This window comes from Schistocerca nitens, chromosome 7, assembly GCF_023898315.1.
Source record: "Schistocerca nitens isolate TAMUIC-IGC-003100 chromosome 7, iqSchNite1.1, whole genome shotgun sequence".
NCBI lineage: Eukaryota > Metazoa > Arthropoda > Insecta > Orthoptera > Acrididae > Schistocerca > Schistocerca nitens.
The window spans coordinates 129,285,223-129,298,702 of NC_064620.1; positions in this window are offsets into that span (position 1 = coordinate 129,285,223).

Here is a 13,480-nt window from a genome sequence, read left to right on the forward strand (position 1 = left end):
CAGTGACTATTAATTAAAAATAAAAAAATCGATAGTCGACAATACATCCGGAGTGTAGTCTCAATGGCGGCATATCGTGGCTTCTCTGCCTGACGTACTTTTTTTCCTACGGTGGAACATGCGAAGAAAGGCCCAGTTTCCTCGTCGCCGACGGCCGGCGCACAAGAGCGCACGCCAGACTTTATGTCTTCAGTTGATGAATATGACAAAATCTCGTGTCCCGTCTGCTGATAATTACAGCAAGAAACAAATAGTCCGTTGAAGAACAAGTCATCACTCAATTTCTGTCAAAAGCCTAATATGTTCTCTTTGTCTGTTACTATCCCCAAAAGACACTACATCATTAACGAAGTTTTATAAGTAAATGGGGTATTGTTACTCATCGTTTGAAAAGATGGTAGATTTAAGCACTATTATCTCATAAATTCATTCTTATTTTCCTTCTTGTTCATCACCATCACCTTCACCACCATTACTTTCATCACCATTAAGATAAAGCTGTCATCATCCCGAGGTTTGGTCTCAACATCGTAATTTACTAACGAAAATCTAACTGGAGCTGTTGAGCTCTTAACTTGTTCCTCAGAACCGACAGTAGTGAACCAACTAGTAGGCGGAAAAAAAACCCACGCTCCTAGCTCCCAGGACAGATTGGGAATCTAAAGTAAGATCTTTGGATTTGGGATTTTGCACCTAAAATTCCGAGTGACTATCATATATATATATATATATATATATATATATATATATATATATGAACTTGTATATGAACAGTATCGGCTCAGAGGCAAACAGAAAATCAAACAATACTCTAATATTCACAGTAACATTACAGCCTGCTCCCGGTAGCTGAGTGGTTGGCGCGACGGACTGTTGATGCTAAGGGCCCGGGTTCGATTCCCGGCTAGGTCGGAGATTTTCTCCGCTCAGGGACTGGGTGTTGTGTTGTCCTAATCATCACCATTTCATCCGCATCGACGCGCAAGTTGTCGAAGTGGCGTCAAATCGAAAGACTAGCACCAGGCGAGCGGTCTACCCGCCGTGAGGCCCTCGTCACACGACTTTCTTTTTTCTTTAGTGACATTAGGAAACGCAGATTTAGATACTATCGACTCGTCAAAAGAATGAATCCGGACAGACTTACAAAGTAAATAATTGAATTTGAGTAAATCTAAAACAGACCCAATGAAATGGACTGGCGAAATCAAAACAGATCTGAAACTAGCAAGAATTTCACCAGAGGATATCCGAAACAGGGAACTCTTTAGATCCAAATTTCACAAGTGGCAAGTTGACCAAAAGGAAAAACCAAAGAAGAAGACTGGAACAACTTGGCCTCAAGAAAGAAAAGAAGCCCACAGTAAAAGAATGAATGAAGTATGGGCACAAAGAAAGGCAAATTCACGCCACTAAGTAATTTGCGTAGTCCTAATCACTGTTTGAGTCGTAACACGACGTCCTGTGGCTGCACGAAAAGCATTATTCAACATAGTGGTGTTGCTGTCACGTTCCTCCGAGCCATAATCCGTAGGTAGCGGTCATCCACTGCAGTAATAGCCTTTGGGCGACCTGAGCGAGGCATGTCATCGACAGTTCCCTGTCTCTCTGTATCTCCTCCATGTCCGAAAAACATCGATTTGGTTCATTTTGGTTGGCCTGGACGTTTCCCTTGTTGGGAGCCCTTCCTGCCGGAAAGAAACAATGTAGACGCGATCGAACTGCAGTACTCACTGTGTAGGCAAGGTTGAACTACAAACAACATGACCGTGTATCTCCTTCCTGGTGAAATGACTGGAACTGATCGGCTGTCGGACCCCCTCCGTCTAAAACACGCTGCTCATGCATGGTTGTTTACATCTTTGGGCAGGTTTAATGACATCACTGAACAGTCAAAGGGACTGTGTCTGTGATACAATATCCACAGTCACGTCTATTTTCAGGAGTTCCGGGAACCGGGGTGATGCAAAACTTTTTTTGATCAGTATGTTACACAAAATGCGAGGATACGCTATTAAATCACTAAGAAGTTAAAAGAAACTTGAAGTACATGAGAATGCTTAATATCCTAAATAATATTGTTTCAGAAAAAAGACGCCTTGTTGAAGTTCTTACTGGGTGTATGCGATATTCTACATTCGTTTACACATGATGTTAAAAAGAGTAAATTTTCACCAGATGCTAGTACGGGCATTTAACTGGAAGTCTTGTAGTGTATTTTCAGCATCATGAGAGCTCCGTATACTGCAAACACCGTCCTTAGCAAATGAAGGGCACAAACTTAAGTGTAATATTCATTTCACTGATATTTGGTCAGGAAGGTGTCAAGATATGTAAACAGACTAAAATAAACTCCAGATTTTACTAGTTACAGAAGTATGACCATGTCAGTAAACATTAAAATCCACTTTAAACATATTCATGATACATAAAAATACCTAACTACTTGACTGTTGCAACCAAGTACTGTCAAAAACGAATTTAAATTGACAAATTTTACCTTAACTGGCCTAATAGTTTATGTTAAGTAATTCATCTATGGAATTGAAGGAGGGGGTCGCTAAAAAGCTTTTCAGACGCTTTTTGAGCTGTTCTCCTCTGAAACTAGCTATTAATGGCTCTTGGCAACTGCCTGGAAATATGCGTTTCTGAATTTTGGTCCCCTTTTTGGGCCAACGTGTGTGATTTCTGGTCTTTATGTAGATTGTTTGTACTGTTAGCATTGATATTACGTTCCGAGCTACTAGTTGGAAAATGAGACGTATTACTTACAACAAATTTCATTACGGAATAAATGCACTGAGAAACAGTAGTTCGTACATGCAGTTCCTTCAATAGGTTTAGGAATTTTTTTTTTTTTAATTTACACCACAAATGAGTCTTGCTACATGCTTCTGTACTCTAAAAACTTTGTCTCGCCTTCAAAATATGATACCGTTTGACAGAGCAGATTAGAAGTAAACAAAATATCCCGCTTTATATCTCCATTGTCACCCATTCCTAGAAAATGCGGTGTAGTTGTGCAGTTGAAATTTATTGAGACTGAATTCCCTTAAACTTCCCTTAAAAACAAGGTTCAGATATCGGTCATCTCTCGTACAACCTTGACGAAATGTAAGTTGCACTACTTTGAAGTGATCTTTCAACTTCACAAATGACAAACAAAAACTTCGAATAGTGTAGATCTATATACTGAAATATCCTGTTTCCTCAGTGAGTGGGCGTTACCACCTTCACCCTAGGCAAATACAATAGAACGTCACCTTGAAGACATACGCAGATCTGACGTTTGCTGCAGCGTTAGTCAAGGCTCTCACCACAAGAACCGTCCACACAGCTGCTGCTGCCGGAAAGTGCTTCCTACAGCTGAGCATACTGCTTTTATTGCAGTGGCAATCGACGGCATTGCGATGTTTCCAGACAAGCCGTACGTCAAAACAACGACATGTATAATGAATCAAATTACGTAACTAATGTGTAAATTTGAGTTGATATCTGATAACACATATAGTTCAGTGCATCCAAATGACATTCGGTATCTTATGGATCTGATTGCATGCAAATTGTATTTATAATCCCTTGGTTGAACCGTGTGGAATGGGGTGGGGGGATGAGTGAAGGGCTAAAACCACACAAAACAAAAATTACTATAAAAATACCAAAATGATAATTAAAGAATATGCTATTTAGACGTAAATCGAACCACCCAGTTTTATCAGAGGAATAGGAAATCGCATTTGGATTTTGTCTAGTCAAAGCATTACGAAAGAAATTGATACATGTTTATCGATGTTTTACTTAGAGTAACTGAAACATCATCTTTTAAGTGAAAATAGCTGTCAGAATCGAGGCCCTTTTCTACTGCAGCTTTGATTCGAGAACAAAAATTACATTAAATGACTTTCATAAATAGGTCTCAAAAATAAGTTGAGTAGTATTTTCATATCAGGCTTTCCAGGATTTAGTCGAGTATTAGACGGCTTCTGTCGCCCACAAAATCAAATATGTCACTGCGAGTAAGATGAGGTTCTGACTTCCAATAAATGTTAGTATATCTGGGGAATATTTCTAAAACAGAAAACAAATACGAAAACCCGAACCACACAAAGAAAGCCGATAAAGTAAATATAAGTGTATATGAAGTTAGTAATTGCTCTCGAAAGAACAGATACCATTGATGACACACGCCCGGGTTCCCGGGTTCGATTCCCGGCGGGATCAGGGATTTTCTCTGCCTCGTGATGGCTGGGTGTTGTGTGCTGTCCTTAGGTTAGTTAGGTTTAAGTAGTTCTACGTTCTAGGGGACTTATGACCATAGATGTTAAGTCCCATAGTGCTCAGAGCCATTTGAACCATTGATGACCGTGCAGCTTGTCTAGAATAAATGATAATTAATTGAAACCCTCAGCTGGCGATAGGTGTTGATATACTTGATGGGGACAGGTGAAAATGTGTGCCCCGACCGGGACTCGAACCCGGGATCTCCTGCTTACCTAGCCGATGCTCTAACCATCTTTTTTTTTTAATACGACCGTAGCAGTCGCGCGGTTCCAGTCTGTATCGCCTAGAACCGCTTTTTTTGTGGGAGTGAGGGTTTTTATTTATTTATTTTATATGAAGGAAGGTAGGAGAAACAGAAACCTTTAGTATTCACAAAATAAACATAGTTAAGTCCTGACATATGATAACTGTTCTGGAAGGAACCTCGCTGCCGTCCTACCATGCAGCATGAAATAACAACAAAATCGAAGTGGGGCCACCTCCGGCACCCTAAAGAAAAGTATTTTGGATAAGAAAACAAAATTTGAAGTACATCCATTTGCTAACTGTTCAAGCGTGGGTTTTCCGTAGGTCGCATACTCGCATAGTGTTCTTAGTCGATCACATTACTTGGTCGGTTTCACAACGAAAGCACCGCCGCTCATCTTTGCGCACCCGGCACCCCCCTGGTATATGGCGGGTCCGCAAAAACCGTTACGAGGAAATTGGCATACCAATCCTTGTACTTTTGTATCCGTAATAGTTTTGTGTGTCCATCTTGTAAGTACTGCCAGTAATCCAGGGCGTTCAGTAAGTTCGTACGTGTGTCTCTATAGATGTAATGGACCGCCATACCTGTGATCCACGCCACTGCGTTCGTCTTATGACGCGGATAATACGTTTCCTCTGGAAAAAATACCATGTCAGAACAGACTGCTGTATAGATAGTGCGCCGCATGACGCTATTATCTTTCTTGCGAGAGTCCAGACAGCCAATGCCTCGCTGCAGACCAGCCGATGGTCGTTCGTATCCAGCACGCCGCATTACTGACACAAGGGCGAATCCGCCAAATGTATTGCGTACTTTTTATCATTTGTAGGGTATTTTCGGTTGACGACAATGTACCATGTTGATCTGACTGATGTAGGTAGGAGGGGGTGGTGGACCGTGCGCCACACCACGTGCCAATTAACAGCTGGTTGTTTGCGCTCCACCCTATTCCGGGCGATCTGTCGAAGAAGCAGATGGTACACGTCCTTCGATGTCGACTGTCGGGTCGTCGGTAAACGCTCTCGAACGTAGCTGTGTTCCACGATGAACGTGCGCACATACGTTACGTGCGATGTATGGCCGACACTGACTGGAGGAAGATGCGATGTTGGTACGGGTTCTTCGATGATCGTCCCCGTAAGCGAGTGGTTCCTGTTGCGCCACCGTTTGAGCATAGTATTAATATACATGGCACGCGCCTTCTCGTGCACGTTCACTAAACCAGCACCCCCGTGTCGCGCTGGGAGGGTAAGCGTGTTGTACTGTATCTTAAAGAGTTGTCCCAGGCACACATAGTACCCAAAAGCCGCCTGAATCCTCATAGCCATCGTGCGCGTCAAGGGGAGAAGGTGTGTCAGGTGGTACTTCATGGGCGCGAGATAAAGGTTGACGAGTAACACTCGCTGCAGCATATCCATCGACCGTAGGGCGTTTAGTCGTACTGCCGTGCGGACTCTGAGTAACAGTCTTCGGTAGTTGTCCGCAGCCGTTCTCGCTGTCTCTTTATGAAAGGTGATACCCAAACAGCGGAGGGTTTCCACCGCAGGTAAGGGTCCTTCCGTTCCTGGTTCTAGTCCACGCCCCACATGCATGAATTGTAATTTTCGGTAGTTGACCACACTTCCAGCTGCCATCCCATACGTCTGTAGCCAATCCAGTGCCGTTTGAGTCTCCCTCTCATTCCGTACGAGGAACACAATATCATCCGCGTATGCTCTGCATTTGAATGATAAATGCCGTAGGGAGATCCCGGTAAGACGGCGGCGAAGGCCTGCGAGACACGGTTCTAAGGCGATCGCATAAAGGAGGATCGACGAAGGGCAACCCTGTCTCACTGATCTTAAGATCTTAAAATAATCAGTTCTCCCTCCGTTGACCACCATCGCTGATCTGGCGCCGTGCAACAGCCGCATCACAGCATTGGTCAATAATGGCGAGACACCCATCCTGTTCATCACCGCCGCGAGGTACACATGATCCACGCGATCAAAAGCATGATCGAAATCTACTGCAACCATCGCCCCCCGGAGGCGGCATGCAGCCGCGAGGGCGACGACGTCACGGTAGTCTCCCAAGGCTGTGTGGATATTACTGATGCCGCCAAGACAAGTCTGATCGGCATGTATTCGATTCTCCAGCGACTGTTTGATACGACGTCCCAGGATGCGCATGAAGATCTTGTATTCACTATTAAGAAGGGTCAAGGGGTGATAATCACAAGGCCGTTTGCCACCACGGGGCTTCGGTATCGGTATCATGAGCCCTTCCGTGAATTGAATGTGAACCGGTACTTCTTGCCGCAGAAGCTCATTAAACATACATAGCCACATCGGTGTCATAATGGTCACAAAGGCACGGTAAAATTCCAACGGGAATCCATCTGGACCTGGCGACTTGTTGCAAGCACCTCGTGTAATCGCTTCCTCCAGCTCTTCACATGTAATTTCAGATAACCCGTCTGCTTCCCCGTTCACACTCGTCACGTCTGGGATCTCTTCCAGGACGTTCCCCAGCTCACTCTGACCCGCCCCATTGCTCGCATAGAATCTGCTAAAATGATCCGTGAACGCCTGTGCGATGCCCCTTTGTGTTGTAAAACGACGGCCATCGCCGAGATCGATCTCATGTATTAAATTCCTGCTTCTTCGTCTTTCCTTTATCACGCAATGCATCGAGGGAACCTCGTTGGGCAGGAAATCCTGCGACCTCGCGCGTATCATCGTACCTGCCATCCTCTGCTTCGCAAGTTGTACCAGCTTCGCCTTAACTCGGTGGACGGCCGTCTGGCGTTCTGGTGTAGGTGGTTGAGCTAACAGTTCCCGGAGAGCCGTAAAGTAAAACTCAGTGGTCGTGCGCTGCCATTGAGAAACCTCCTTCCCGTAACCTATTAACGTTCTCCGTAAAGCTGGCTTCGCGCACTCGATCCACCACTGCAGGACAGAACCGAAAAAATTTCGTCGACGGAGGCAGCCATGCCACGCGTCCTCCACCATGCGTCGGCATTCTGCATCTCGCAGGTGGGAGACGTTCATCTTCCAATTACCCCTCCGTCTCCATACCTGCTGTCTATCAAGGTTAACTGTACAAATATATGCCACGTGGTCTGTAAACTCTGTCGGCCATATTTCTGCGTCCACCGTCGACATTGCTAATGCCCTTGAAACGTAGATTCGTTCCAAACGGCCCGCGGAGTGGCTAGTAAAAAATGTATATCCTGGTTGGTTGCGATACTTCAGGTCCCATGTATCGACTAATTCCATACCGTTGACCAGCTCCCTAAGTTCTGGGCTAGTAGTATAGTTAGGTTGTTGGTCCTTTCTGTCGAGCACACAATTAAAATCTCCGCCTAGTCTGCAACCATCGTATCGTCCCTGGAACAACGGTGCAACCTCATGGGCTTAAAAATCTGCTCTGTCCCTTCTCTTATCCGAGCCTGACGGTGCGTATATGTTGATCAAACGTATTCCTCCTATGGTCACGGCCGTACCACGGGCAGAAGGCAAATACTCTACTTCGTCTGCACGTATCCCTTCCTTTAATAGTATAGCTGTGCCAACGCCTCTCTCGTCACACGGGGAACAGTAAATGTCGTAACCGTAAAAGTCCGAGGGGGGGAAGTACCCGAACTTCTTGTAATAGTGCGATGTCTAAATCCGCAGCCTGTATCATGTCACTGATCATCTTGATTTTTACCGGCGTCCCAATGCTATTGATGTTAACAGACCATATCCGATAAACTTGTTGCATGGCGGTCAACGTAGATAGGGTACCGTACGGTCGCTAATTTTACCGTACATAGGCTGCCGTCGGACTAACGTCCCCTGCCGTCCCCTCATATGGTCTGCCATCATTCCGTGCACTCTGCCGGTCTTACACCGGGAGAGTGCGTGGGGGCAGTTCCTCCGGCATCATCTGTTCCCCACGGGGGTGGCTCTTCTGACCAGTCCCCTAGTGTCCCATCGTTGTCGTGCGGTGTAGGCGCCGTAGCCTCCTCAGTAGCCTGTTGCCGTCTATAGAGCTCCTTCGCTGTGTCTGGAGCATCGTCAGCGGTAGGTCGTGACGCCGTCCCGCTGGCCACCGTTGCATCGACGCTAGGCAGTTCTTCTGTATCCATGGTCGTCTGTTCTGTACCCGTAAACTTCTCAGAATTATCAGCTAGATCAGAGTGGTCGTTCTCCACCGTGAGGCGGCGCTTTTTCCGGCGTTCTGGTGAGCGCTGTTTACGTTGCCGGGCCTCGGAATCAGAGGTCAGCATAGTCTCCAGTTGTTCGTGGGGGACGTCGGAATCGTGCGCCGTCGTATTATCGACGTCTCCAAGTGCCTTATCTGAAGGGGCCGCAAGCGGAACAGAAGAGAGGGCTTCCTGTGACTGCTGCAGGCGGTCCAGCGCAACGTCGTCTTTCTGTGGCTCGCCACGATCCGCCGCTATCTGTGTGTTCTGGTACGCGTCTGTCTCGCGGCCCACGTCATCGCGTAATGCGGCGACGTAAGTCATGGGGAGCACAGTCGGACGCGGCGTGAGGGGTGGATCATCCCGTGGCAGCTGTAATAACCTTCGTTGAGCACACTCAGAACGTATGTGTCCCTCCTTCCCACATCCAGAGCACGTCCTTGGTTGTCTGTCATAAATGACAATCGCCCTACAACCGGCGATGTACAAGTATGACGGGACGTGTTTTCGGAGTTCGATCCGTATTTGTCTGACGCCATTGAGGACAGGATACGTCTTGAAACTCGCCCATTTTTCAGCCACGTGGGATAGGACCGTTCCGTAAGGACGCAGGGCGTCTGTCACCAATTCTTCTGGCACTTCGAATGGAAGCTCAAAGACGCGGATCGTTCGGAGGCCCATGCCGGCGTGTTCAACTGTTACCGCTCCAACATTCCCGTCCGAATGACAGAAACGAAGTCCTTGTCGGTGTCGAAGTAGTAGTTCGTCACATGCCGCCTCATTTATGAGCTTGACATAAACCACGCTGCTGGCTATAGATAAGTGTATGCCAACTCGCCTCCGCATCGGGCACAATCCCTTAACGCATGGTTTTTTACTCCGGCGGGAGGACCCCCCAATCTGCAGTGCTTGTGGCGTCCAGATTACTGTCCGCCACATTTTACTTGACTGTCTTTTATTCTCTGACCAGAGGGCGGTGGTTTCTTTGCCACCGGATTTGCCCTCTATTTTGCAAGATGACGCAACGACTGTAGTTAAGGTCTTACGGTTTTGTGTCCTGTCCAATTTGTTGGATTTTAGGGAGAGGGTTTTAATGTGCTGCTGGGTGACTGGCTCACGCAGGTTTTAGGTAAGAGGTCAGCCAGTCACGATTACCTCCTTGTTTCCCTTCGGTTTCTCTTCTCTTTTCCTTGTTTCCCTTCCTTTTTAGTGTGTTCCTTCTCCTCTTGTTTTGCCTCTGTATGTGAGGCTTTGAAACTGCGTCAGGTCTGTGTCTTTTAGCCGTTCTCCTTGTTCCCTGTCCGTCTTAGTCCCTTCACTGCATGTGTTCCTGTTTTTATGCGTTTGGGCGCTGATGACCCCGCTGTTTAGCGTCCGTAAACCTCAAACACACACACACACACACACACACACACACACACACACACACTAGAACGTCAGGTTCGATTTTCACCTCGTCCCGTAAATAACGTTCGATCTCGTAAGCCTTCGGTCGAGCATATTCGTTAACAAAACTAAATTTCAGTGTCGATTTGCGGAATGACAAGGCCATGATTCGTTCTATGTATACCGCGACACACCGCTACACACTTAACGTAAACACCTCTCGCGCAGACGTGCGGCAGGGACGTAATCACCGTCCGAGCCGCTGCGCCGCCGAAGGTTGACTGCCAGCTCGTGGGGCCTTTAACATATCTGTCACAGTCTTTTGAATTTTCTCTAGAGTTCCAAAATAACGTCATTTTAAGATATTTTTCAATTTCTGGAAAAGAAAAAGTCACAAGGGTTCAGATTAGGTTAATAACGGGACTGTGGAACAACAGGAATGGCTTTTGAGGTCAAAAATTCATTATGGGAGTGGCCGTGTGACATGGGGTGTTGTCATGGTGCAGCGTCCACCTGTCTGCAATATCCAGGCTCACTCAATTCACCCTTTTCCTGACCCTTTCACGACAACTTAATAAAACACTTGGTTGACAGCTTGTTAAACGTCGGCCTGATCTCAGTAAGAGCACGCACCCTTTCGACGTTTTCGTCGTTTTTTGAAGTTGAAAGTCTCCCTAAGCTAGGTAAATCTTCAACATGTCCTCGGCCTTCCAAAAATGATTTGGGCCAGTAGAAAACTTGTGCTCTTGATAAAGAATGCTACCCATAGGCCTTTTTCAACCTTTCAAAGGTCACACTCGCAGCTTCCCCAAGTGTAATACAAAATTTGATTGCTTAACGCTGCTCTACATTGCGCTGTTCCATTTACTTAACACATAACAGAAACACAACTTCACTGAAAGCGCTCTTGAAACTCACATGATGGCTGTACAGAAGTGAAACTCGGGCTGAGCATCTGGAAGAGATGAACAACATCGGTCTACACAAGTAAAATGACTCGAGCGCTCGCAATGTTATCAGTCTCATTACGTTTCTCACACACCTCGTATCGGTCAGTTAACTAATTCTGACTACAAGTCGTCTTTCAAAAAGACACTGCGCTTTACAATAGTATGTGTGCCAGAACGTAAAGAAATATCTCTGTGATCCTGTCTGTAAGATTTTCTGCCTTGAACGGTATTATTTTCTGCTGACAGTGATATCGTTACATGTAGAACAAAGATAAAAATGCTCTTCTAGGTCTCTAATGAAATATTTACCGTCATAGCCGGCCGAAGTGGCCGCGCGGTTAAAGGCGCTGCAGTCTGGAACCGCAAGACCGTTACGGTCGCAGGTTCGAATCCTGCCTCGGGCATGGATGTTTGTGATGTCCTTAGGTTAGTTAGGTTTAATTAGTTCTAAGTTCTAGGGGACTAATGACCTCAGCAGTTGAGTCCCATAGTACTCAGAGCCATTTGAACCATTTACCGTCATAAGAGAAAATGAGTACCTGGAAAATAAGTGACTTTCTCAGGAAATATATGGTGAGACAGAAAATGATAGTTACCACTATTTGTCGATGAAATTGTGTCTGTAAGTGACGGAAAAGTCATTGAAAGGCTGATGGAATGATCTCTTGAAAAGAGGTTATATGATGAAAAGCAACACTAAAACAAGGGTGCCAGAGTGTAGTCTATTTGAATCTTGCGATGCTGAGGGAATTACATCAGGAAATGAGACACTAAAAATAGTAAAACAGCAAACTAACTGGCAATTGTCGAGTTAGAGACGACGTACAATGCAGCCTGGTGAAAACGGCAAAAGATTTTCAGAACCAAAAGCAGGATTTGTTAACACAGAATACACACGGAGGTGACAAAAGTCATGGCATAGTGCAGCAGCTCGAGTTGGCATGGACTCTACAAATCGATGGAAGTCCCACGCAGAAATATTGAGAAATGCGGCCTCTATAGCCGTTCATAATTTCGAAAGTGTTGGTGGTGCAGGATTTTGTGCACGAACTGACGTATCGTTTATGTCCCATAAATGTTCGATGGTATTCATGTCGGGCGATCTGGGTGGCTAAAATATTTTCTCAACTTGTCCAGAACGTTCTTCAAACCAGTCGCGAACGACTGTGGCCTGGTGACATGGCTTACTGTCACTATAAAAAAGTCCATCGGTGTTTGCGCAGATGAAGTCCATGAGTGGCTGCAAATGAAGTTGCCGAACATAACCATTTCCAGTCAGTGACCGGTTCAGTTGGACCAGAGTACCCAGACCATTCCAAACAAACACAGCCCACATCATTATGGAGCCACCAGCAGTTTGCACAGTGCCTTGTTGACAACTTGGGTCTATGGCTTTCTGGGGTCTGCACCACACTCGAACCATACTATCAGCTATTAACAACTCTGAAATAGGGACTTACTTGACCAGGCCACCGTTTGGCAGTCATCTAGGGTGCATCCGGTATGGTCAGGAGCCCAGGAGAGGCGCTTCAGGCGATGTCGTGCTGTTAGCAAGGGCAGTCGCGTCGGTCGTCCGCTGCCACAGCGCATTAACGACGGATTTCGCAGCACTGTCTTAATGGATACGTTCATTGTACGTCCCACATTGACTTACGCGGCTATTTTACGCAGTGTTGCTTATGTGTTATCACTAACAAGGGAACCTCCCCATCGCACCCCCCTCAGATTTAGTTATAAGTTGGCACTGTGGATAGGCCTTGATAAACTGAACACAGATCAATTGAGAAAACAGGAAGAAGTTGTGTGGAACTGTGAAAAAATAAGCAAAATATACAAACTGAGTAGTCCACGGGTCGCATAGGCAACATCATGGACAAAAAGAGCTCAGGAGCGTCGTGGTCCCGTGGTAGCGTGAGCAGCTGCTGAACGAGAGTTCCTTTGGTTCAAATCTTCCCTCGAGTGAAAAATTTTATTTTTGCATAGTTATTATCTGTCCGTTCGTTCACTGACGTCTTTGTTCACTGTAATAAGTTTAGTGTCTGTGTTTTGCGACCGCACCGCAAAACCGTGCGATTAGTAGACGAAAGGACGTGCCTCTCCAATGGGAACCGAAAACATTTGATCGCAAGGTCATAGGTCAACCGATTCCTCCACAGGAAAACACATTTGATATATTCTATTCGACACTGGTGACGGCATGTGCGTCACATGACAGGAATATGTTGTCGACCCACCTAACTTGTACACTTGGCGAAGGGGTAAAAAGATTCTTCTACCTTGCCCGATTTAGGTTTTCTTGTGGATGCGATAATCACTCCCAAAAAAGTGATGAAAACATAGGAGTTTGTCACATAAACTGAAAATAAAAAATTAAAGTTTTCACTCGACGGTAGACTTGAACCTAGGACCTTTCGTTCCGCAGCTGCTCACGTTACCACGAGACCA